The sequence below is a fragment of the Eptatretus burgeri genome, chromosome 13, assembly GCF_056783735.1.
Source record: "Eptatretus burgeri isolate ZD-2024b chromosome 13, Ebu_testis_v1, whole genome shotgun sequence".
NCBI lineage: Eukaryota > Metazoa > Chordata > Myxini > Myxiniformes > Myxinidae > Eptatretus > Eptatretus burgeri.
Genome location: NC_140973.1, coordinates 61,358,659 through 61,381,886, shown reverse-complemented (window position 1 = coordinate 61,381,886; position 23,228 = coordinate 61,358,659). Strand labels below are relative to the sequence as shown.

The following is a 23,228-nucleotide window of genomic DNA, read 5'->3' as shown; positions in this document are numbered from 1 at the left end:
ACCGCCAGTGCTGAAACCATGAACCGGCCACCTTAAGTCCATGACTTCTTGCAAAGTCAGGAACTTAGTGCTATTCTGGTTCATAGTTCCTGACCCATGTGGACCAACACACATCTCATAACCATCCATATCAGTTCCAGTCGATGCATTGAAATCCCCCAAGACTAGAAGTGCATGTCGTCCGGGGCACTGATTAACCACAGACTCGAGCGTGGCGTAGAATACATCCTTCACGGTGAGATCACTCACCTCAGTCAGAGCATAAACAGAGACCAGGGAAATGACACCTAAGGAGTGACGAATCCTTTGTCTCATAATACTCTCGTTGACCGGTGTTACCTCAATTATCATTGGAGTCAGCTTATTGGACACAGCTACAGCAACTCCTTGAGTATGGTAACCATCAGAGCGACCAGACCAATAGTAGGTGTAACCACCCACCATGATGTCGCTGCAATCCGGTCTCCGAACCTCAGAGAGAGAGCTGCAATACCAATGTCCAAATGCTTGAGCTCAGATGATAACAGAGACAGGTAATCATCCTCTCTTTGGGATAGGACATTCCAGGCACCCACCCGAAGGGACCGCCTCAGGTTAACCCAAGGAGACCGCCGTCTGGTGGACGACACCTCAGCACCACTCTGACACACTCTCCCACAATCTGACTCGGGAATGTTACCCCGTAGTTTCCCTCCTATCATCAAAGATTGGGGGTCCCAAAGGTTTTGCCCCAATCCCATCATCCGGTGAGCTGCCCTGCGAAGGGAAGCTGCACAGGAGGTACTCCCACTGAGTGGGTTTTCAGATTTTTTTGCGTTTTTGCGTTTTGCGGAATGAAGGGTTTTACGGTGGCGGGAGTGCAAATCCTGCCACCAACCTCCTAATAAGAAGTAACCCAACTGCAGGAGGACGTCTGCAGACACAGTTGGGCACTAGAAATGGATGGCCGTTGGCTCACAAGGAGCTCCTCCGCCCTTTGACAGGTTTTCTTTTTAATCCTGCTGGGTGTCCATATCCAAACACCTTCCTCACCAAAAAAAACCTGGTGGGGGAGACGGTTTAGTCGCCGACAACCCGACCATGGAACAGGTTAGTACAGGTTTACATGGTACCTGTAGCAAGTCACAGATCTAATCTGGCCTGACCTGACATTAAAGCGACGGTAAACTTCCGTTTCAATGTTTTTTGGGGGGTTTTTTTTCTACAGCCTTTAAAACATTAATTTTATTTCAATTGAATGATATATTTGAACACGAGAACACAATTTGCCTTGTTTGCACTTCCAAAGATGTTTAGTTTAATTTCACTTTGGCAAAATCATACGCCATCTCAACCAATCAAATTTGCCGTGTGCTCTGAGGGCAGAGTAACAGGTAGATTCAGACAAAATGGCTGCGCCTAGCGATACAATGATAGAGCTAACTTCGTCCAAAAGATCGACTTGTTTCAGTGAACGATCTTTCTCAAAGATCGTTCGAAATTCGCCAGTTTCTCCGAGAAGATTTGTCAGACGGTTCAGCTCTGAACTGTTCCATTTACCCATCGGCTTCGTATGGTTACCATGTCACCTGTTAGTCAAAGTTCACATACAAAGCTAATATAGATCGTGCTCAGAAACACAAAGCAAGAGTTGAAAAGACCCTTCCCATGTTCATTTTCTCACCACTGCAGAGTAAGTTCCATGAACTCTATAATTATTATATTTATTATTCTGCCATATTTGTTGACACGTTTTTCTCACAGATTACTCCACCAACATACTCGAGACTTCACAGCGTTCCAAGTCATGAGATCGAGCACGTACCCTCCGACAAAGCTGATTGGTCTTAAGCTTGGTGGCCATATTGGATTTAAGTTTATTTTTCAAAAAAAATTTCAAGAATCTTCAAAACCGGTGAACCGACCAATCCAAAACATCAGATACATCATCGATGGACTCGGGCACTTCTACTTCGTGAAGCATAAGTATCTGTAAATGAAAATGGCCGGTACAAGCCAATCAGAATTGACCATTTTTCGATATCAAGAAGTTGATGGATTTTGATGGAGAAATCCAGTAGATATTGGTTAATGGTATCAACTGGTAGATATAGGTTAAAAGGTTATAGCAATTATGATTTGAACACAACTGCATCAAGCTGTGAATCCTCCCTTGGCAAGCAAGACAGCATCCTTAGCAACAGACATCCTTTAATGCCAACTTTGACAAAAATGGCTTTTTCTTAGTTTTTAGCTTTTCCAGTTTCAAAAATTCTCGATTTGAAGGTCTCCATGGTTCCTCGTTTCATCACAAGGTGTTACTGCTTGGAAGCCTTGATCTTTGCAAGTAACTCCAGTTATTATTATTTCTTCTAAGGTTACTTAGTAACCAGAACCATAACCCCCACCCGTTTTTTATACACTATTTAAGCAATCTTTCACAACTGACATTCCTGTTCCACCGACACTGACAAAAACGAACAGAGACCGATGTAAACTCTGATCGTTGAACATGTAGGTACAATGTGCGTTACTCGATCAAATTCAGATCAAGTTGGTGGAGAGGTTCACGTAGCCTCCACGTATAATTACTGGATCGGGTTATCTGGGTTATGGGAATAAATAACACCTGCTCAGATGGAACGATGTGAGCTGTGTTATTGGCATCTCACAGATTGTCTCTGTTTACCCGAAATGCAAACGTGACACCAGGTACCTGTTTCCACAAATCAGCCATTTGTGTAAAAAAAAAAAAAAAAAAATTATAGTTAGGAAGAAATCCCATTGCATTCTGACAGGATGGTGCACGGGTACTGCGGGTACCTTTAATCTTTATAGTCTGGGTTTGATTCCCGACATTTGGAAAGGTTAACAGATTAGTGCGTTGCATCACGAAGTGTTACGTACCTCCGATGGACGTTAAGCCGGGTGTCCCATATGCAAGCATTAGTTGGTGGAAGTTAAAGATCCCAAAGTATCTTTCGTGAAGACAAGGCGAGTTATCTCTGGCACACTGATCAAATTGCAAATTCCTGCCCAAATTGCCCACAGTTGAACGTTGGGCCTCATCTTGAAAGACTTGAGCCTAAAACATTCTCCGGTCAACCCCACAAGACAGTGAGGATGCTCGGTGAAGGTAGTGGAACTACCATTACATCCTTCATGGAAATTCACACAATTACGTACCTGTGACAACATTCATCATGCGAGTTTCACACATGCTTCTTACATGTAAGCAGGAATATTTTTCAAATCCCGTATGTCATTATTAAGAAGAACCATCAAGTTGAAATCCGATCCGTGACTTAGTCACAATTTTCGTGTTAGCTCTCTATATAACCTTGATAAAAAAAAAACAGTTGAGACATCTCATGCACAACTTTGCATTTCTGAGCATTATTGTGACATCTGTGGTTTCAGGACTCCACCCTCGTCCATTACTGGGGAACAGGTACAAGGAAATCCAACACAGGTGGAGGCCATTCAGCCCATCATGCCTGCGTGAACGCCACACTAACCCATCATCTATACAAGATCTAAGGAAGAAAATGCAAAAAGAAGTTTTTAATTAATGAAATTTTAAAAAATTGTAGTTTTTTTATTTTGTATTTTATTTTTAATTTTTTTTTCCCCTTTTCTTCCCCTCGAGGAGGGGGAGTGGGCTTGGTTCAAAACACACATCAACCACACAACCCCCCTTAACAAGACCCCCACCAACAGCACTCCGTACACAATCACCCATCAATACTCAAACTATCTAAAAGTCTTATCAACATCCCCATACCCCTCCATCTCCATAACTTCCAGGTACCTATCTAATTCTAATTTAAACTTATCTACTTTTTCTGCTGTCAGTATCTTTCCAGAGAGGCCATTCCATGCATTAACTACTCTGAGTGAAAGTCCCCTGCCTTGCTTCCATCTTGACTCTCCTCTTCTTTACTCTCAGGCTATGGCCCCTGGTTCTGTCGCTGTCTACCCTGTTGAATAATTCATCTGTACTTATTTTATCAATACCTTTCATTATTTTAAACAAGCCTGGTGTTGGCTTACTGGTTATGGTAGTGGCTTTGGATCTCAGGGTCGAGTTCAAGCCCCGTTGGGCCACTGAATTAATACACCAGGGGGTTGACTCAGCCTGTCATCCTTCCGAGGTCGGCGAAATGGAAATGAGTACCATTACATCGTGTACTGGTAGAGAGGCACTGCATCAGCGACACAGTAGCGCTTCCAAGAAATGATAGCTACCCCAGCAGCTAAGCTGCCATATGCAAGAAGAAGATTATCTTAGACATCTCCATCATATCTCCTCGTAACCTCCTCCTTCCTAGTGTATAAAGCCCTGTCTCCTTAACCCGCTCCTCATAGCTGAGTCCAGCTCAGCCCAGAATCAATCCAGTAGCCCATGCGCTGAACCTTCTCTAGGACATCTATGTCCTTCCGGAACTGTGGTCACCAAAACTACACATAATGTTCTAGATGTGGCAAAGGTACATTGTTACCTGTCACTCATCTCATGTATGGTTTACTTCGTGACATGTCAAGGATATTAATATCCAGAGATTTCTTCTCTTTGTCAGGATGAACCCTACTTTTAACATTTGATGTCACGAGTGTGTGTGTGTGTGTGTGTGTGTGTGTGTGTGTGTGTGTGTGTGTGTGTGTGTGTGTGTGTGTGTGTGTGTGTGTGTGTGTGTGTGTGTCAAACGATTTATGGTAATATATTACTCTATTACTCATCAACTTTCTGCATGCAAATCCACCTTAAATGTTTATGACTTTATAACGCCTCGTCCTTGACCTATTGAACACCCTGCTCAGTAACCCTCAAACCATGCCCCCACCTGAGCATCCCACACCTGCCCCCACCTGAGCATCCCACACCTGCCCCCACATCTACTCATCACCCGCTCTCTCGATGCTATTCACGTGACACGTAAAGCATTAAGCTCTTTAATCAGGTGATTCACAAGTTAATTACAAACTCAACTGTTTACCAGTTTCCGTTGTTTTTTTTTTTGTTTGTTTTTTCTGAGACCCGTAAATACACAATTCAATTGTTTTCTTAATTTGCCTTAAGTTTTCATCTCGCAGGCTAAAAGGTAACCGGATGACGTCACGCATTCGTTCTTTGTACACCTTTGTGCGAGCATGATGTTTTCGCATCTCATCGGGACATCGATGTGGAACATTTTAATCTTCAGGGTAACTCGAACATCCTTGATATTATGGCCACCAGGCTGAAAAAGTAACCGTCAACAAACTTATCTCGGTCACGGCTGGTAAGCGCTGTGGAATGTGGATAGAACTGGTTAACAATCATTTCTATGCACGAGGAAATTTGCAAAAGCCTCTTGTGGCTAAAAAGTTCCATGAAAGTCCTTCCGATGAAACACGGAACAACCCCGGGTCACTTACCCAGGTGGAGTGGGCGCGGCAACAGATGACGACAGGTTGTCCGAATAATCGTGCAGATGTGAAGGTGATGAACCTGCGAACGAGGTCGGCGGAGCCGAGAGCCGAGGATGAGTTGGACGAACGAGGGGGGAAGATCCGAGTGGCGAAACGTCGGTGGCAGGTTCACCTGTCGAGCGCTGTATTCCTCCTTCCTGGGAAAGGAAAATGCTCTCAAACCTGCTCCAGGGGGGCTGGCCGAGAGGCTTTGCTCAACCCCATTGGCCAGTCGTTCCGGTAGAGTCACGCCTCCCTGCTTGCTCCGAGGAAGAAGGGAGGGGTGAAGAAGTCGTGACAGGGATGCGTGTGATTACCATGGGGCCACAACCCAAGATGGTCACACGAGTCACAAGTTCACAGGGACACGAGTCCTGATGTGCGATCGAGTAAAATTGTGAGATTGGAGGGAGGGAATTATAAGGTGCGACGGGTAATCAGAGGGAGATCTGGGAATGACTGAAGGTATTCATACTTCAAAGAGGCACAAACACACGGACAGTCACACGCCTTATCGTGTTCCAACAACCAATGATACATGGTCATGTGCACAGGTGAGTGATTCCACATGGTCATGTGCACAGGTGAGCGATTCCACATGGTCATGTGCACAGGTGAGCGATTCCACATGGTCATGTGCACAGGTGAGTGATTCCACATGGTCATGTGCACAGGTGAGCGATTCCACATGGTCATGTGCACAGGTGAGCGATTCCACATGGTCATGTGCACAGGTGAGCGATTCCACATGGTCATGTGCACAGGTGAGCGATTCCACATGGTTCAAGGATATTCAAACATGAAGATGATATTTATAAAATTAATACCTTCTTGCGAACCAAGTTCGGTTTATTTGGACAATGACAAGTTTAGTGAGTTATTTTGTCTCCTGCAGATCGAATGTAATGTTGATCGTTCACTCGGACCTGACCCGGCGCTAGTCTCAGTCTCAGTCTCAGTCTCAGTCTCAGTCTCAGTCTCTCTCTCTCTCTCTCTCTCTCTCTCTCTCTCAGTCTCTCTCTCTCTCTCTCTCTCTCTCTCTCTCTCTCTCTCTCTCTCTCTCTCTCTCTCTCTCTCTCTCTCTCTCTCTCTCTCTCTCTCTCTCTCTCTCTCTCTCTCTCTCTCTCTCTCTCTCTCTCTCTCTCTCTCTCTCTCTCTCTCTCTCTCTCTCTCTCTCTCTCTCTCTCTCTCTCTCTCTCTCTCTCTCTCTCTCTGTCTCTCTGTCTCTCTGTCTCTCTGTCTCTCTGTCTCTCTGTCTCTCTGTCTCTCTGTCTCTCTGTCTCTCTGTCTCTCTGTCTCTCTGTCTCTCTGTCTCTCCTAATGATTATATCAACTTATTAATGGTAATGAGTGGCTTTGTTTTGTTAATCCAAATAAAGAAAGACCAGACAGTATTCTGCACCAACTCATTTGTTTATCTATGTTATCTAACCGTTCATCGAAATTATCAGCTTTCATTCATGTTCACTCTTCACTCACTCTCGTTCATTCTCGGATGAATGAAGTTTTGGGAGAATTGTAGTCTCAGTGAGGTTTTTTGGAGCGTTACAAAGGGGGGAAAAAATATGGGAATTTATTTATTATGTCCGCAAATGTGGCGGAATTTTAACCCTAACCTGAACCCCCTTTACCCCCTTCCATCTCCCCTTCCTCCAACATACCCATGCTCCTTCCCTCCCCTTCAACCTTTACTCACCACTCCTCTCCCTCTCTTCATCATCATCATCATCATCATCATCATCATCATTCTTCCCTTTCTCAATCCTTTGAATTACACTCTCCCCACTCCCCTCCCCCAACAACGGCTGAAAATCCTTTAAATAATTAAACTCCTCTAAAAGAGGTTGCCATAAACAAGTTGATATTCCTTAAATAAACTACAGCTGGGTACATCAACCATTGACGGATTACAGTTCAGGAGACCGCCGAGTGCAGCAACCTGAGTGCACAGCCAAGTCTGCGGTCCCCAGTGTGGGACTAAGCTCATTCACAGTTCTCAAATATATAAAAACAAGACATTCCTTAAGATGAGGGTTTATTGAGGGAAATCTTCGTTGTTCTGGAAAAGTCAGGTGCTTTCGCCAATTCCATCCAATTGTCAAGAGCAGTACCTGGCGGTACCAGGGATGAAACTAGCCACACAGGCTGAACGAAGTAAGACCACTCTGTTGTGCTTTATCTCATCTATCTGAGTCGAGCTTGTACAAGATAACCTGATAACTTCCACAATGGAATTTTTACACCGCCTGTAGCCTTCAAGATATCTGGATAATCAATCGATCCATCGATTGATTATATATCACAATTTTTCATTTGGAAGGATCAATCCCAAAGCGATTTGCAAACGAGGAAGAGGTAAGAAAAGTGAAAGTTGAGAAGAGTAATTGTGAAAAGTTTGGGATTGTTTTAGGAGACATTTTTCAACCGTAAATGATAAGATTGTGAGAACTTTTATTTAAAAGGAAGAGAGTTCCACATGTTGAGGAGCAAATATGAAGAATGCTTGATCACAAAAAGTCTTCATACTCTTTTTTTTTTTTTTGTATACAATGTCTCGGCTCGTGGAGAAGCTCAAACATTGAACTTGTCTTGGAGAAATGAGGGATTTCTTTTTTTCCATATGAAGTCAAGGCTCATGGAAGAGCTAGGACACAGAATGGACCAGAACATAACAGAACAAGAAGAACATAGTGGAAAGGGGGTGAAACACACCAAGAGTAGGGTAAAGGAACACTTTGAGGAAGAATCAGATTTGGAGGGAAATGAGGAGATTGGGACCATACTCTGTGCAGAGCGTCGGTGCTGCCTAAGCAGTCTCCTTGGCTATCGGACACAATCCTGGACGGGTCGCCACTCCGACACAGGATACCAGCAAGCTGGCACTCATTTTGCCGACCTCGGTAGGATGACAGGCAGAGTCAACCCCACCTGTTATTAATTCAACAGCTTAGGGGGATTTGAACTCATGATCCTCAGATCCCATGCCCACCACCCTAACCATTAAGCCAACACCAGACATATAGGGAAATTAGGTCCACCGAAGATGGATCCAGCCACAAACTCTCAGGAAGGAAAACTGGAAACATGGAAAAAGGGTGGGCTTCGGCAGGGTTAACGAGGCTAGAAAGATCATGGTTTTGGATGGGGGATGATTTGAGATGGTGGTGAACAGCTGTCTTGGGCACCTGGAGGGAAGAGTGAGATTGAAGAGAATGTGGAAGTTGATTCCACAGGTGGGGAAACTACCAGTATATTCCCAGTGTTAGACTGTAGCTTTCTTGCACGGGTGTAAGGTGTGATTAGGTGAGAAATGTATGCAAGGAACCCATTGATATTTGAATTTAAAGATTAAATATGAGCATTGTTTTCAAATGTATTGGTTTGTGTTGCAAGAGCCAGCGGAGGGTTGGAGTGATGTGATCATACTTATGAGACTGGTATAAGAGCCTTGCTGTATATTCAGGATGAATTGTAATATCAGGGTTTGAGAGAAGAGACAGGGCAAGCCTGCTAACAGCTGGTTCAGTTATCCAAGCACGATGCTGTGAGAGCGTGGACCGGAGTTTCACTTTGAACAAGTCAGTTTAAAGTAACACATCCGGAACCATTGCACGTGTCAGTCTACTATTGATAGGTTCACCCTCCGGAAGGCACACATGTTGAACTGCCTCGCCAAGCATGAGTATAACTGCAAGGTCTTCTGCAATTCGTAACTTTAATATGGCTTTCTGTTACTTTGCAAACCTCATGGAATCACCTCTTGGCCGTCGACATTCACCAATTCCCTACAAATCAATAGAGCAGTTGTTCATCGCATTGATAACTTGTGTCGGTTTACCAGGTTGAGCCAATTTGCATACTCCAGTAACCAATGCGAAGTTTTTCAGCAAACCCTGAGTGGAGGGCTCTCATGGTATCTGCTTCCTGTGCTTTTGCTGGGTTTATTTAGCCGCCATTGGACTTCGTCCAAAACGAGGGGTGCTTTAGGATTTGGTCTCTATTTTCGTATCGATGTGTGCGTCCGTGCGTCTGCAACCATATATCTGGCACGCATGTTCCAATTTTGTTCAAATTTGCCACAAGCACAGTAAATAATGGCATACACATGCCCCCCACTTTATTTTGCGATATTGTTAAAGATGGCCGACTGGTAGACCGGTGGCCATTCCAGTTGCACATGATTGTGCCCTTTAACTCCATGCAGCAAAATTACTAAAACAATGGGGGCTTTGACATTTGATGTGTTTTTTACTTGTTTTGAGCGGACTTGATCATTATTGTGCAGATGGAAGAAAATGTTTCAGATATTTCAATTTCAAAGAGACAAAACAATTAGGACAAGACACGACTCAAAAAAGTGTTTTTACCCTTCCATTAGCCATGAATGAACAATTCTGATAAGAGATTTCAACTGTCTAACTTGTCTCCTAATTACAAAGCAAAAACTAGTTATACAGGCAACTTCAAATGGGGAATTTGGTGAGGGTAGCAACCCACATTGACCTTATTACCTCCGTCACCGAAGGTGGAAGGTTTGGTTTTCACCGCTGTCTGTTTGTTTGTTACTTGCAAAATCGAAGATTTGGAAATATATTGGTTGGTCGACTTTGTTTTTATGGCTGTCTGTTTGCTTGTTGGGTCGCCGAAATAGGTGACCCTTATCTATCTATAAATCCAGCAATCTCTGTGTGTGTGTCTGTTTGTCTGTCTGTCTGTCTGTCTGTGCGACCGCCGTTTCTCGACGACCGCCGGTCCGATCTGATTGAAACTTGCCAGGAATATTGCCGGGGACCCGCGGATGTGCCTTTTCGAGGTTTGATATCGATCGGACGAGCGGTTCCCAAGTTATGGCCATTTTACTGCTTTTTCAGTGTTGAAAAGGTGTATATATGGCAGCTGAAGGTGTTGTTCCACCTTCTCACCTTATCATGCCAATTTTTTTCTCAGAAAAATGATAACAGCATATTAATAATAATAATAATAATAATAATAATAATAATAATAGCACAATAATTGAATAAAAAGAATAACGTGATACAATGACCAATGTCTGTCAACCAATAACGACCTATATATTGTCTGTCAACCAGACAGGACACAGTGCTATGACATCATGAATGACGTCACAATTAATGTTTATTTATTTATTTTGCACGATTGACGGTCCGATCTGATTGAAACTTGCCAGGAATATTGCTGGGGACCCGTGGATGTGCCTTTTCAAGGTTTAATATTAATCGGACGAGCGGTTCCAAAGTTACGGCCATTTATCTGTCAACCAATGACAGGACACGGTGCTATGACACACGAATGATGTCACAATTTTTTTGCACGATTGACGTCACAATTCTTCGTCTTCGTTTGATATGACGTCACAATTGACGCTGAGGACCTGAGTGTGTGCCTTTTCAAGGTTTGATATCGTTCTTCATCCGTTTCAGCTGTTTCCCAAGTGTTTCCCAAGGTTTGAAAGCTGCTTTTTCCCAAGGTTGAATCTCCCCAAGGTCTCCAGACAGAGATAAAGACAGAGACAGACATACACACAAAGACAGAGACACAGACACAGAGAGAGACAGAGACACACACAGAGACAGAGACAGTGACACACAAAGACACACACAGAGACAGAGACACAAGAGACAGAGACACAAGAGACAGAGACAGAGACAGAGACATGCACAAAGACACACAGAGAAACACACAGACACACAGAGAGACAGAGAAACACAGAGACAGAGACAGCGACACACACAGAGACAGACACAGTGACAGAGACAGTGACACACAGAGACAGAGACACACAAGAGACAGAGACACACACAGAGGCAGACACAGAGAGACAGAGACACGCACAAAGACACACAGAGAAACACACACACAGACACACACAGAGAGAGAGACACACACAGAGACAGACACAGAGACACACACAATGACACAGACAGATATTCTGTCTGTGTCTCTGTATGTCTGTGTGTCTCTGTCTGTGTGTGTCTCTCTCTGTCTTTGTGTGTGTCTTTATCTCTGTCTGTGTCTCTGTATCTGTCTTTGTGTGTGTCTCTGTCTGTGTCAGTGTCTCTGTCTGTATCTCTGTGTGTGTCTCTAGACAGAGACACACACAGAGATACAGACAGAGACACAGACACACACAAAGACAGAGACAGACACAGACAAAGACAGACACAGTGACACACAAAGGCACACACACAGAGACAGAGACACACACAAAGACGCACACAGACACACACATCGACAGAGACACACACAGACAGACACACTCAGAGACAGAGACACACAGAGACAGAAACAGAGACAGTCACAGAGACACACACAAAGACACAGACACAGAGACACAGACAGAGATTCTGTCTGTGTCTGTCTGTGTATGTCTGTGTGGCTATGTCTCTGTCTTTGTGTGTCTCTATCTCTGTCTGTGTCTCTGTATCTGTCTTTGTGTGTGTCTCTGTCTCTGTCTGTGTCTCTGTCTGTATCTCTGTCTGTCTCTAGACAGAGACACAGACAGAGATACAGACAGAGACACAGACAGAGACAGAGACACACACAAAGACAGAGACAGAGACGCACACAAAGAAAACGTGCCGGTCGTGTTTTCGCCGGTTCAGGCTGGACTAGCTGCACACTTCACGGGGATGTGGAGTGGGGGAGGGCCGGAGATGGAAAAAAATAATTGGGAAAAGGGAAGAAGTTTGCTGCTGTTCACAGGTCTGATGTGAAAACAGAAATCGAGAAGATTAACAAGGAAACGCGAACGTCTGAGGAGACACCGTTCGGGTTTCTCACGAAACGCGGACGTCTGAGGAGACACCGTTCGGGTTTCCCATGAAACGCGGACGTCTGAGGAAACACCGTTCGGGTTTCCCACCAAAAGCGGACGTCTGAGGAGACACCGTTCGGGTTTCCCACCAAAAGCGGACGTCGGAGGAAACACCGTTCGGGTTTCCCACCAAACGCGGACGTCGGAGGAAACACCGTTCGGGTTTCCCACCAAACGCGGACGTCTGAGGAAACACTGTTCGGGTTTCCCACCAAACGCGGACGTCTGAGGAAACACTGTTCGGGTTTCCCACCAAACGCGGACGTCGGTCCTTTTCAAGGTTTGATATAGTTCTTCATCCATTTCAGCTGTTTCCCAAGTGTTTCCCAAGGTTTGAAAGCTGTTTTTCCCCAAGGTTTGAATCTCCCCAAGGTCTCCAGACAGAGACACAGACAAAGACAGAGACAGAGACACACACAAAGACACAGAGAGAGACAGAGACACACACAAAGACAGAGACAGAGACACACACAGAGACAGACACAGAGACACACACAGAGACAGAGACACAAGAGACAGAGACCCACAGAGACAGAGACACGCACAAAGACACACAAAGAGCACGCACAGAGACAGACACCGAGACAGACACCGAGACAGAGACACACAGAGACAGAGACACGCACAAAGACACACAGAGACAGAGGAACACACAGAGACAGAGACAGAGACACACACAGTGACAGAGACAGTGACACACAAGATACAGAAACACACACAGAGGCAGACACAGAGACACACTGAGACAGAGACAGAGACACGCACAAAGACACACAGACAAACACACACACAGACACACACAGAGACAGAGACACACACAAAGACACAGACAGATATTCTGTCTGTGTCTCTGTCTGTGTATGTCTGTGTGTCTTGTCTCTGTCTTTGTGTGTGTCTCTCTCTGTCTTTGTGTGTGTCTCTGTCTCTGTCTGTGTCTCTGTGTGTCTCTGTCTGTATCTCTGTCTGTGTCTCTAGATAGAGACACAGACAGAGATACAGACAGAGACACACACAGAGACAAAGACAGACACAGAGACGGACACACACAGAGACACACACAAAGACGCACACAGAGACAGACACAGACACACACATCGACAGACACACAGACACACACATCGACAGAGACACACACAGACAGACACACTCAGAGACAGAGACACACAGAGACAGAAACAGAGACAGTCACAGAGACACACACAAAGACACAGACACAGAGACACAGACAGAGATTCTGTCTGTGTCTGTCTGTGTATGTCTGTGTGGCTATGTCTCTGTCTTTGTGTGTCTCTATCTCTGTCTGTGTCTCTGTATCTGTCTTTGTGTGTGTCTCTGTCTCTGTCTGTGTCTCTGTCTGTATCTCTGTCTGTCTCTAGACAGAGACACAGACAGAGATACAGACAGAGACACAGACAGAGACAGAGACACACACAAAGACAGAGACAGAGACGCACACAAAGAAAACGTGCCGGTCGTGTTTTCGCCGGTTCAGGCTGGACTAGCTGCACACTTCACGGGGATGTGGAGTGGGGGAGGGCCGGAGATGGAAAAAAATAATTGGGAAAAGGGAAGAAGTTTGCTGCTGTTCACAGGTCTGATGTGAAAACAGCAATCGAGAAGTTTTAACAAGGAAACGCGGACGTCTGAGGAGACACCGTTCGGGTTTCCCACGAAACGCGGACGTCTGAGGAGACACCGTTCGGGTTTCCCACGAAACGCGGACGTCTGAGGAGACACCGTTCGGGTTTCCCACCAAACGCGGACGTCTGAGGAGACACCGTTCGGGTTTCCCACGAAACGCGGACGTCTGAGGAGACACCGTTCGGGTTTCCCACGCAGTGTGTTTTTTCTTTCGAACCTTGCACTCCACATCTTCACCGTTGGTCTCCACATTGACGACGCAGGAGTGAAATTCATTGACGTGATTTTCCTTGTAACTTCCGGCGAGTAATGGTCCAACGATTTTGGGTGGTCACTGGACTACCCTTCTTCTCAGTTTTTCCGTCTGTCTGTATGTATGTAATGGACATCTCTGGAGGTCAGAGGAGTCAACCGATTTTGATGAAACTTGACTGGTAGGTTCATACCAGGATCTAGTTCTATGCTTTTGAGCACCGTTGTTGTGGACGCCACCGTTGCCGAGCAACGGGAGTTTGAAATTTTTGAAAAAAATCCGAAAAATATTTATATATATATTTTTTTTCCAAAATCAAAAATAGGCTTCTGCGCTTTTATCCACACTATAATCAACCTCTTTGTCAAAAAATTTCAGCCCGATCCGTCAAAAACTGTATGACTAGTATGCAATTATATAGTGACCACCCACGTCGCCTACCGGCTTGTTTGACTGTTTGTCTGTCTGTCATTCTCCTACAGGTCACAATTCCAAACTGAACGTAATGAAACTTTACCAAGTTGTCTAGGTAATCACAACTGAGAAGCCTATTGATTTTGAGGACAAAGGTGAAAGGTCATCTTGAGGTCGAATATCTAAAATCGTCATTTTTCATCCGATTGACTTGAAAGTTGAACAGAATTTGCAATTTGGGTCTCTCACTGAAATAGGAAACCAACAATTTTTGAGATCAAAAGGTCAAAGGTCAACTCGATGTCAAACTTCTAAAATCATCAATTTTATTAATAATTGCATATTCCATCAATTAAATGTTTATTCGATTATTTTTGAAGTGAAAAGCTCAAAGTGCAACTCAAGGTCAACTTTGTAAAATCAATTTTCATCTGAAAACTGATGAATTTTCATCCGATTGACCTGATCTTTGAGTAAGATCAATTTTAATATGAATAAAATGGACGATTTGATGTATCCATTACAATTTTTTTGTGGGGATGGATTTTGCAAGTATCATGCTCCGCACGATGTCTTTCTTGTTTGTCTGTTTCTTTGTGTGCAGGATATCTCAAAAAGTTGTGGATGGATTTGGATGAAATTGGGTGGGCATGTTGGGTATGTGGCATGGAAGAATTTTTTCAATTTTAGTGAAGATCCGAATCTGGATCCGAGTTTTTTTAATCTTCAAAGTGATTCATCAACAGTGATAGAAAGGGCTAAAAACCATTTATAGCATGATATCTCAAAAATGTTTTGGGCTCGATATGTTCAACTGGATTAGACATTGCGTGGTGGAGGTATGCACTATACCGAGTGCTCTTCTCCTTTTAAATAGATTTATTCAAAAGATACTGTGGGATCTTTGGCATTCACAATGTAAATGCAGACAGGACAGCAGGCTTTATAAAAGTCCGCTTCAAAATAGAGCGGCCTTTAGAGGTACTGCCACTGAATGGCAACTTTTTTGTAAATCCAACCACCATGGGCATTCATTCACCACGTGGAAAAACTCGTTGAGGATGATGCGACCTCCTCCTCATTATTATTATTATTATTATTATTATTATTATTATTATTATTATTATTATTATTATTATTACTAGTACGGGCCCGTAGGAGCGTAAACGACGACTGGATTGGGGCATTATTTCACCCACTCACCCACCCCCCCCATCTCTCGTTCCAGTACCCTCTCTCTCGTGGGTGAGGCGTACCAGTATGTGCAGCTTCGTTCCTTCGCTCTCGTAAACGATGACCGGATTGAGGCATTTTTTCAATTAGATCGGACCATCCGTATCATAAATGGCCATAACTTGGGAAACACCTGAGAAACATACTCAGGTTCCCAGCGTCAATTGTGACGTCATATCAAACGATGAAGTATTGTAATGCCCCCTCTCTCTCTCGCCCCTCACTCCCCCCTAGTCTCGCCCCCTCCTCTCTCCCCTCCTCTCTCTCGCGCCCACTCTCACCCCCTCTCTCGCCCCCTCCTCTCTCCCCCTCTCTTGAATTGTGACGCCCCCTCTCTCTCACTGCCCCTCTCTCCCCCTCTCTCCCACCCCTCTCACCCCCTCTCTTGCCCTCCTCTCCCCCTCTCTCTCCCCCCCACTCCCTCCCCCTCTCTCACCCCTAGTCTCACCCCTCCTCTCTCCCCCTCCTCTCTCGCCACTCTCTCTCACCCTTCTCTCTCGCCCCCACTCCCACCCCCTCCCACACCCCCTCTCTCGCCCCCACTCCCACCCCCTCCCACACCCCCTCTCTCGCCCCACTCCCACCCCCTCTCTCTCTCCCTCTCTTGCCCCCCTCTCTTCCCCTAGTCTCACCTTCCTCTCTCCCCCTCCTCTCTCGCCCCCACTCTCATCCCCCCCTCTCCGGTCCCCCTCTCTCGCAGGTATTGGTCGACAGATAAATGGCCGTAACTTGGGAACTGCATATCCGATTGACATCAAACCGCGAAAAGGCACATCTGCGGGGCCCCGCAATATTCCTGGCAAGTTTCAATCCGATCGGACCGGCGGTCATCGAGAAACGGCGATCGCAGACAAACAAACAAACAGACAGACACACAGAGATTGCTGGAATTATGGATAGATTATTATTATTACTAGTGCGGGCCCGTACGTGCGTGAAAAAAAAAACTTTCAAACCGCGTGCCAGAAACAACAACCACACAGGCTGTTCCCTCGCTCTCGCGTGCCCGTACGTGCAGGGCTGTACGTGCAAAAAAAAAAAAATAATTGATAATTGTCACATCAATTGTGACGTCATAGCACCATGTCTTGTCATTGGTTTGGTAAATAAATGGCCATAACTTGGGAAACACTTGGGAAACAGCTGAAACGGATGAAGAAGAACGATATCAAACCTTGAAAAGGCACATACTCAGGTCCCCAGCATCAATTGTGACGTCATATCAAACGAAGAAGAAGAAGAATTGTGACGTCGATCGTGCAAAAAAAAGGAAAAAAAAAGAAGAAGAATTGTGACGTCAATCGTGATGTCATAGCACCGTGTCCTGTCATTGGTTGATAAATAAATGACCATAACTTGGGAACCACTTGTCCGATTCATATCAAACCTTAAAAAGGCACATCCACAGATCCCCAGCGTCAATTGTGAAGTCATATCAAACGAAGAAGAAGAATTGTGACGTCAATCATGCAAAAAATTAAAAAATAAATAAATAAAAGAAGAGGAATTGTGACGTCAAGAGTGATGTCATAGCACCGTGTCCTGTCATTGGTTGATAAATAAATGACCATAACTTGGGAACCACTTGTCCGATTCATATCAAACCTTAAAAAGGCACATCCACAGATCCCCAGCGTCAATTGTGAAGTCATATCAAACGAAGAAGAAGAATTGTGACGTCAATCATGCAAAAAATTAAAAAATAAATAAATAAAAGAAGAGGAATTGTGACGTCAAGAGTGATGTCATAGCACCGTGTCCTGTCATTGGTTGATAAATAAATGGCCATAACTTGGGAACCACTTGTCCGATTAATATCAAACCTTGAAAAGGCACATCCTCAGGTCTCCAGCGATATACCTGGCAAGTTTCAATTAGATCGGACTAGTGGTTGTCGAGAAACGGCGGCCGCAGACAAACACACATACAGACGGACAGACACACACAGAGATTGCTGGAATGATAGAGAGATCATTATTATTATTCCTTACCTAAATTACTCTACCATCCACTGAAATTTGTTTTTTTAATTCTCATGTCCAGTTCCAGATCTAGATCTTCACCAAAATCGAATAAATTTGTCCTTGTCAAACATTCAGCCTGTTCACCAAGTTTCATCCGAATCCATCCATAACTTTTCAAGTTTTTCTGTGTGCATCGTCGAGGCTCATGGAAGCGGTAGTACACTGAATGGATGAACATGTAACAGATCATAAAGGAACAGTGGAGTGAGTCATACCAACAGCAGATTTGAAGGCCAAGAGAGAGGGACACTTGGACAAACAATGGTGTGGTCGGAATGGGGGCAGGAGAGGATGCATGGGATGAACAAGATGGATACAGAAGGAATCTTTCAGGAGCAAAAAATTGAAACTTGGAAGGAGGAGTGATTGGGGTGGGGTTAATGAGGAGAGAAAAGGTCATGGTTTTGAATGGGGGATTATTTGAGATGGTGAGGAACAGCTGCCTTTAAGACCTGGAGGAAAGTATGACGTTGAAGAGGATGTGGAAGTTGATTCCTTAGGTGTAAAAAAAAAAAGAGTAACAAATGAGTGGAGATGAGCACTGATTCTACATTAAGGTAGTTTCACCAGCAGAGGGTTGATGGTGGACTGTGTGTGCCCTGCAGAAACCTGATTAAGGGGGAGGGACAAAGCATGGAAAAAGCACAAAGTCAGGTCCTGACCGTATCATAAATGGCCATAACTTGGGAAACACCTTGGAAACATACTCAGGTCCCCAGCGTCAATTGTGACATCATATCAAACGATATGATGTAGAGGCAGTGGTACCTGATGAAAAAGCACAAAGTGCAAGATCATAAAAGAGGTGCTAGAACACAGAGAGACCACCGACTTATCTGGGATAACAAAGTGATAGGCCAATAACCTCAGCTTCTTCGTGGGAGATTCCAATAATCATTAAGGCCTTGGTTTCCACGGCATCAAGCTGAGCTAGACGTGAGGCAGGGGAGCCAGCCCAGAGGGGAGAGCAGTACTCCATCAAGCTGCGGATGAAGGTTTTGTCAGTCGATAGGAGTTCAGGTGTGCCAAGGAAGGACTTTGTTTGGCGAAGAATGCCTCGTCGGCGGCTGGCTTTGGAGGTCAAATATCATGCTCCATCTCGTTTTTGGCCCTATCACTCAATGATGAAGAATCAGTTATAAAATAAAATAAAAAAAAACTCTCGTATCCACATTCGGATCCAGATCTTGACCAAAAACTAATGAATTCGTCCTTGTCACAAACCCAAACTGTCTTCCAAATTTTGTCCGAATCCATCCGTAACTTTTTAAAATATCTTGCTCAGAGAAAGACAGACAGACAGACAAACAAACAGACAGACAGGGATGAAAACATGACCTTGGTCCACCTTTGGTGGCGGAGGTAACCAGATGATTAGATTTTGGTTCAGGTCCGGATGCACATCCGGCCCATCAGTGGATACAAAACATGAACTGTTCAGCCTGGCGGAGGTATGCGCTCCATCAAGTGCCATTCTAGTTTGTTTTTGCTTGCAGCACATGCCTGTGCATCGCATTATTTGCTCGGGGCAGAGTTGTGTCGCTGATGTAGTAATAGTGCCCTATTTAGGTGAGAGCAGCAATTTGCAATTTGTTCAAAATGCTGGCGATAACTCATCTACTCCTTGTGAAGGACACTGTGGGGTCTTTCACGTCCACCACCTAATGCCGATAGATGGGTCACCCGGTTCTACGTCAATCTGAGGGACGACGAATGTCTTGAAGAATTGTGTTAATGTCTGCGAAACTCCAGGATGACAGATGAGAGTGTTGGTCTACATTCAAACCAAGACTCGGCAGCTCATCGTCGAGGGTGCATACCTCTAAGCTATCCTGCCAGTCCCAGGATTCTACCGAATGAGCGGTATTCAACTCGGGCTCCATCAAACCAGTGTATGTTCCTCAAAACAAATATTTCTCTCTGGGTCTACTTTCCTGGAAGGGGGAAAACTTCCAAAGGAAAAATCCGAAATGAGGTTGAGGAGACTTTCATGAGTTCATGTGAAATTCATCTCTATAAATATCCTACATCTTCAACAATACTGTGTTGGAGTGGCGACCTGTCCAGGATTAGGGCTCCGAGCCAAGGAAAAACTCGCCTCGACAGCCCTATATGTATCTGAAGTGTGACCTTTCGTCCATGTTTATGGAGGACAGTCTGGTTGTATAGAGGACAGTCTGGTTATATAGACAGTCTTGCTTTGTAGAGGGCAGTCCTGGTTGATAGAGGACAGTCCAGTTTTATGGGGTACCGTCTGGCTGTATTGAGGACAGTCTGGTTATATAGAGGACAGTCTGATTATATGGAGGACAGACTGTTTATATGGAGGACGGTCTGGTTACATGGAGGACAGTGTTGGTTTATAGAGGACAGTCTGGTTATATAGACAGTCTGGTTATCTAGAGTACAGTCTGGTTATATAGACAGTCTGGTTATATAGAGGAGAGTCCAGTTTTATGGGGTACAGTCTGATGAAATAGAGGACAGTGTTGGTTTATAGAGGACAGTCTGGTTATATAGACAGTCTTGGTTTGTAGAGGACTGTCCTGGTTCATTGAGGACAGTCCAGTTTTATGGGTACAGTCTAGTTGTATGGATGACAGTCTGGTTGTATAGAGGACAGTCTGGTTATATGGAGGACAGTCTGGTTATATAGAGGACAGTCTGGTTGTATAGAGGACAGTCTGGTTGTATAGAGGACAGTCTGGTTGTATAGAGGACAGTCTGGTTATATAGACAGTCTTGCTTTGTAGAGGGCAGTCCTGGTTGATAGAGGACAGTCTAGTTTTATGGGGTCCAGTCTGGTTGTATAGAGGACAGTCTGGTTGTATAGAGGACAGTCTGGTTGTATAGAGGACAGTCTGGTTATATAGACAGTCTTGCTTTGTAGAGGGCAGTCCTGGTTGATAGAGGACAGTCTAGTTTTATGGGGTCCAGTCTGGTTGTATTGAGGACAGTCTGGTTATATGGAGGACAGTTTGGTTATATGGAGGACAGTCTTATTTTATGGAGGACAGTCTTATTTTATGGAGGACAGTCTTGTTATATAGAGGACAGTCTGGTTATATGGAGGACAGTCTGGTTATATAGAGGACAGTCTGGTTATATAGAGGACAGTGTTGTTCTATGGAGGACAGTCTTGTTATATGGAGGACAGTCTGGTTATATAGAGGACAGTTTGGTTATATAGAGGACAGTCTTGTTATATGGAGGACAGTCTGGTTATATAGAGGACGGTCTTGTTTCATGGAGGACAGTCTGGTTATATGGAGGACAGTCTGGTTATATAGAGGACGGTCTTGTTTCATGGAGGACAGTCTGGTTATATGGAGGACAGTCTGGTTATGTAGAGGACAGTCTTGTTTTATGGAGGACAGTCTGGTTATATGGAGGACAGTCTGGTTATGTAGAGGACAGTCTTGTTTTATGGAGAGTCTGGTTATATGAAGGATAGTCTTGTTTTATGGAGGACAGTCTGGTTATATAGAGGAAAGTCTGGTTATCTAGAGGAAAGTCTGGTTATATAGAGGACAGTCTTGTTCTATGGAGGACAGTCTGGTTATATAGAGGACAGTTTGGTTATATGGAGGACAGTCTTGTTTCATGGAGGACAGTCTGGTTATATAGAGGAAAGTCTGGTTATATAGAGGACAGTCTTGTTCTATGGAGGAAAGTCTGGTTATATAGAGGACAGTTTGGTTATATAGAGGACAGTCTTGTTCTATGGAGGACAGTCTGGTTATATAGAGGACAGTTTGGTTATATGGAGGACAGTCTTGTTTCATGGAGGACAGTCTGGTTATATAGAGGAAAGTCTGGTTATATAGAGGACAGTCTTGTTCTATGGAGGACAGTCTGGTTATACAGAGGACAGTTTGGTTATATGGAGGACAGTCTTGTTTCATGGAGGACAGTCTGGTTATATAGAGGACAGTCTGGTTATATAGAGGACAGTCTGGTTATATAGAGGACAGTTTGGTTATATGGAGGACAGTCTGGTTATGTAGAGGACAGTCTTGTTTTATGGAGGAGAGTCTGGTTATATGAAGGATAGTCTTGTTTTATGGAGGACAGTCTGGTTATATAGAGGAAAGTCTGGTTATCTAGAGGAAAGTCTTGTTTCATGGAGTACAGTCTTGTTTTATGGAGGACAGTCTGGTTATATAGAGGAAAGTCTGGTTATCTCGAGGAAAGTCTTGTTTCATGGAGAACTCTCCAGTTTTATGCAGGACAGTCTTGGTTATGTCGAGGATATTTTTTGGTGTTGAGTTCAACCCCTTGTCGTGCTGTTGATATAACACCAGGTGGGTTGATTAAACCTGTCATCCTTCTGAGGTCGGAAATATGAGTTCCAGGTTACCGCTAACAGGGGGCACTGCATCAGCACAGCTGTGCTCCCAGTGATGATACAACCAGCAGTCAGGCTAAATACCAAATAACAACAACAACTGCAGCATTTGTCGACGAGAAAGAGTTCTTTAATGAGGCAGCCTGTTACCTGGTAAAAACCCTTCCGCTTCACAATACAGGTAGTGACTTGGATTTGTCGTCTAGTCAAAGTAGCTAGAAACCTCTCGGCCATCCTACCAGCGGACAGGTTATTAAACGTCCTTTTCGAAAGAAGATGAAAATAAATAATGATCGAAGTCAAATACATCTCAGGAACGACCTCGAAAGAAGTGAGCAAGAGTAGTTGACCTCAAAATTACAGGTGTGGCCCACATTACAGACGCCATGGATGTTCTGTGTATTTCATAGTATTTAACCATTCGTCGAGATAACTTTTATAAATGGATCCTCAGATCCCCAGATCCTCATTTTAACACGACAGAACTATTAACCCACTTTCCCCACCTCCTTCCCCTCTATTTTGCTGCCACTGGTTACCTGAGTGCCGCGTGATAACTTGCGATTCTCCGGTTCGTTGACAATCCGGTGTCCAGGTACTTTGACAACCTGCAACCTTGGGTACCTGGCGTGAGGAAAGAAAACCCACCTTTTCCTGAGAACCGTGACTTACTGCCAGCTCAGGTTCTCCACAAATGAAAGGTGTTAAGGGAGGAGATATTTGTGCAACTAGTACAACCTGTTCAACAGCCTTTGTGTGCAATCCTTTGTGTTCGTGTTCTTGGGCACGAGTGATGGGAAAGCTGATAGTAAATGCCTAAGTTATGCTTGCTAATTTACAGGTAGAGTAAGGTGGGGCATGATATGCCTCTGTCGAGAAATCTGGGTCAAAATGCGACCTCCCCTGTTTTTACCCCACCGTGTGGACCCCATTCTCGGTCCTGGGTAGAATGACCCTACCGACTCTCAAGCGAGGATGGATGTACGTATTATGGTAGATACGGAGTTGGGGCATCTTGCAGACTTGGGGCATACCGAGTTGGTCCAGGGG

General features: G+C 44.6%; 1 protein-coding gene across 5 annotated transcripts in view; it reads right to left on the bottom strand.

Annotated features, from left to right (window-relative positions):
* RBM47 (RNA binding motif protein 47) overlaps window positions 1-22,883 on the bottom strand; it is a 49,155-nt gene extending 26,272 nt beyond the window's left edge. The window contains exons 1-2 of one of the 5 annotated variants that reach the window (XR_015050818.1): window positions 22,718-22,883; window positions 5,398-5,689 (exon numbers count right to left, since the gene is read on the bottom strand). The gene's annotated coding sequence lies outside the window, so the exon portion shown is untranslated. Of the gene's footprint in view, window positions 1-5,397; window positions 5,694-22,717 lie in introns of all 5 variants that reach the window. The other 4 variants (XM_085852727.1, XM_085852728.1, XM_085852729.1 and 1 more) reach the window with 4 other exon arrangements.
* Between the last annotated feature and the right edge of the window lie 345 nt (window positions 22,884-23,228).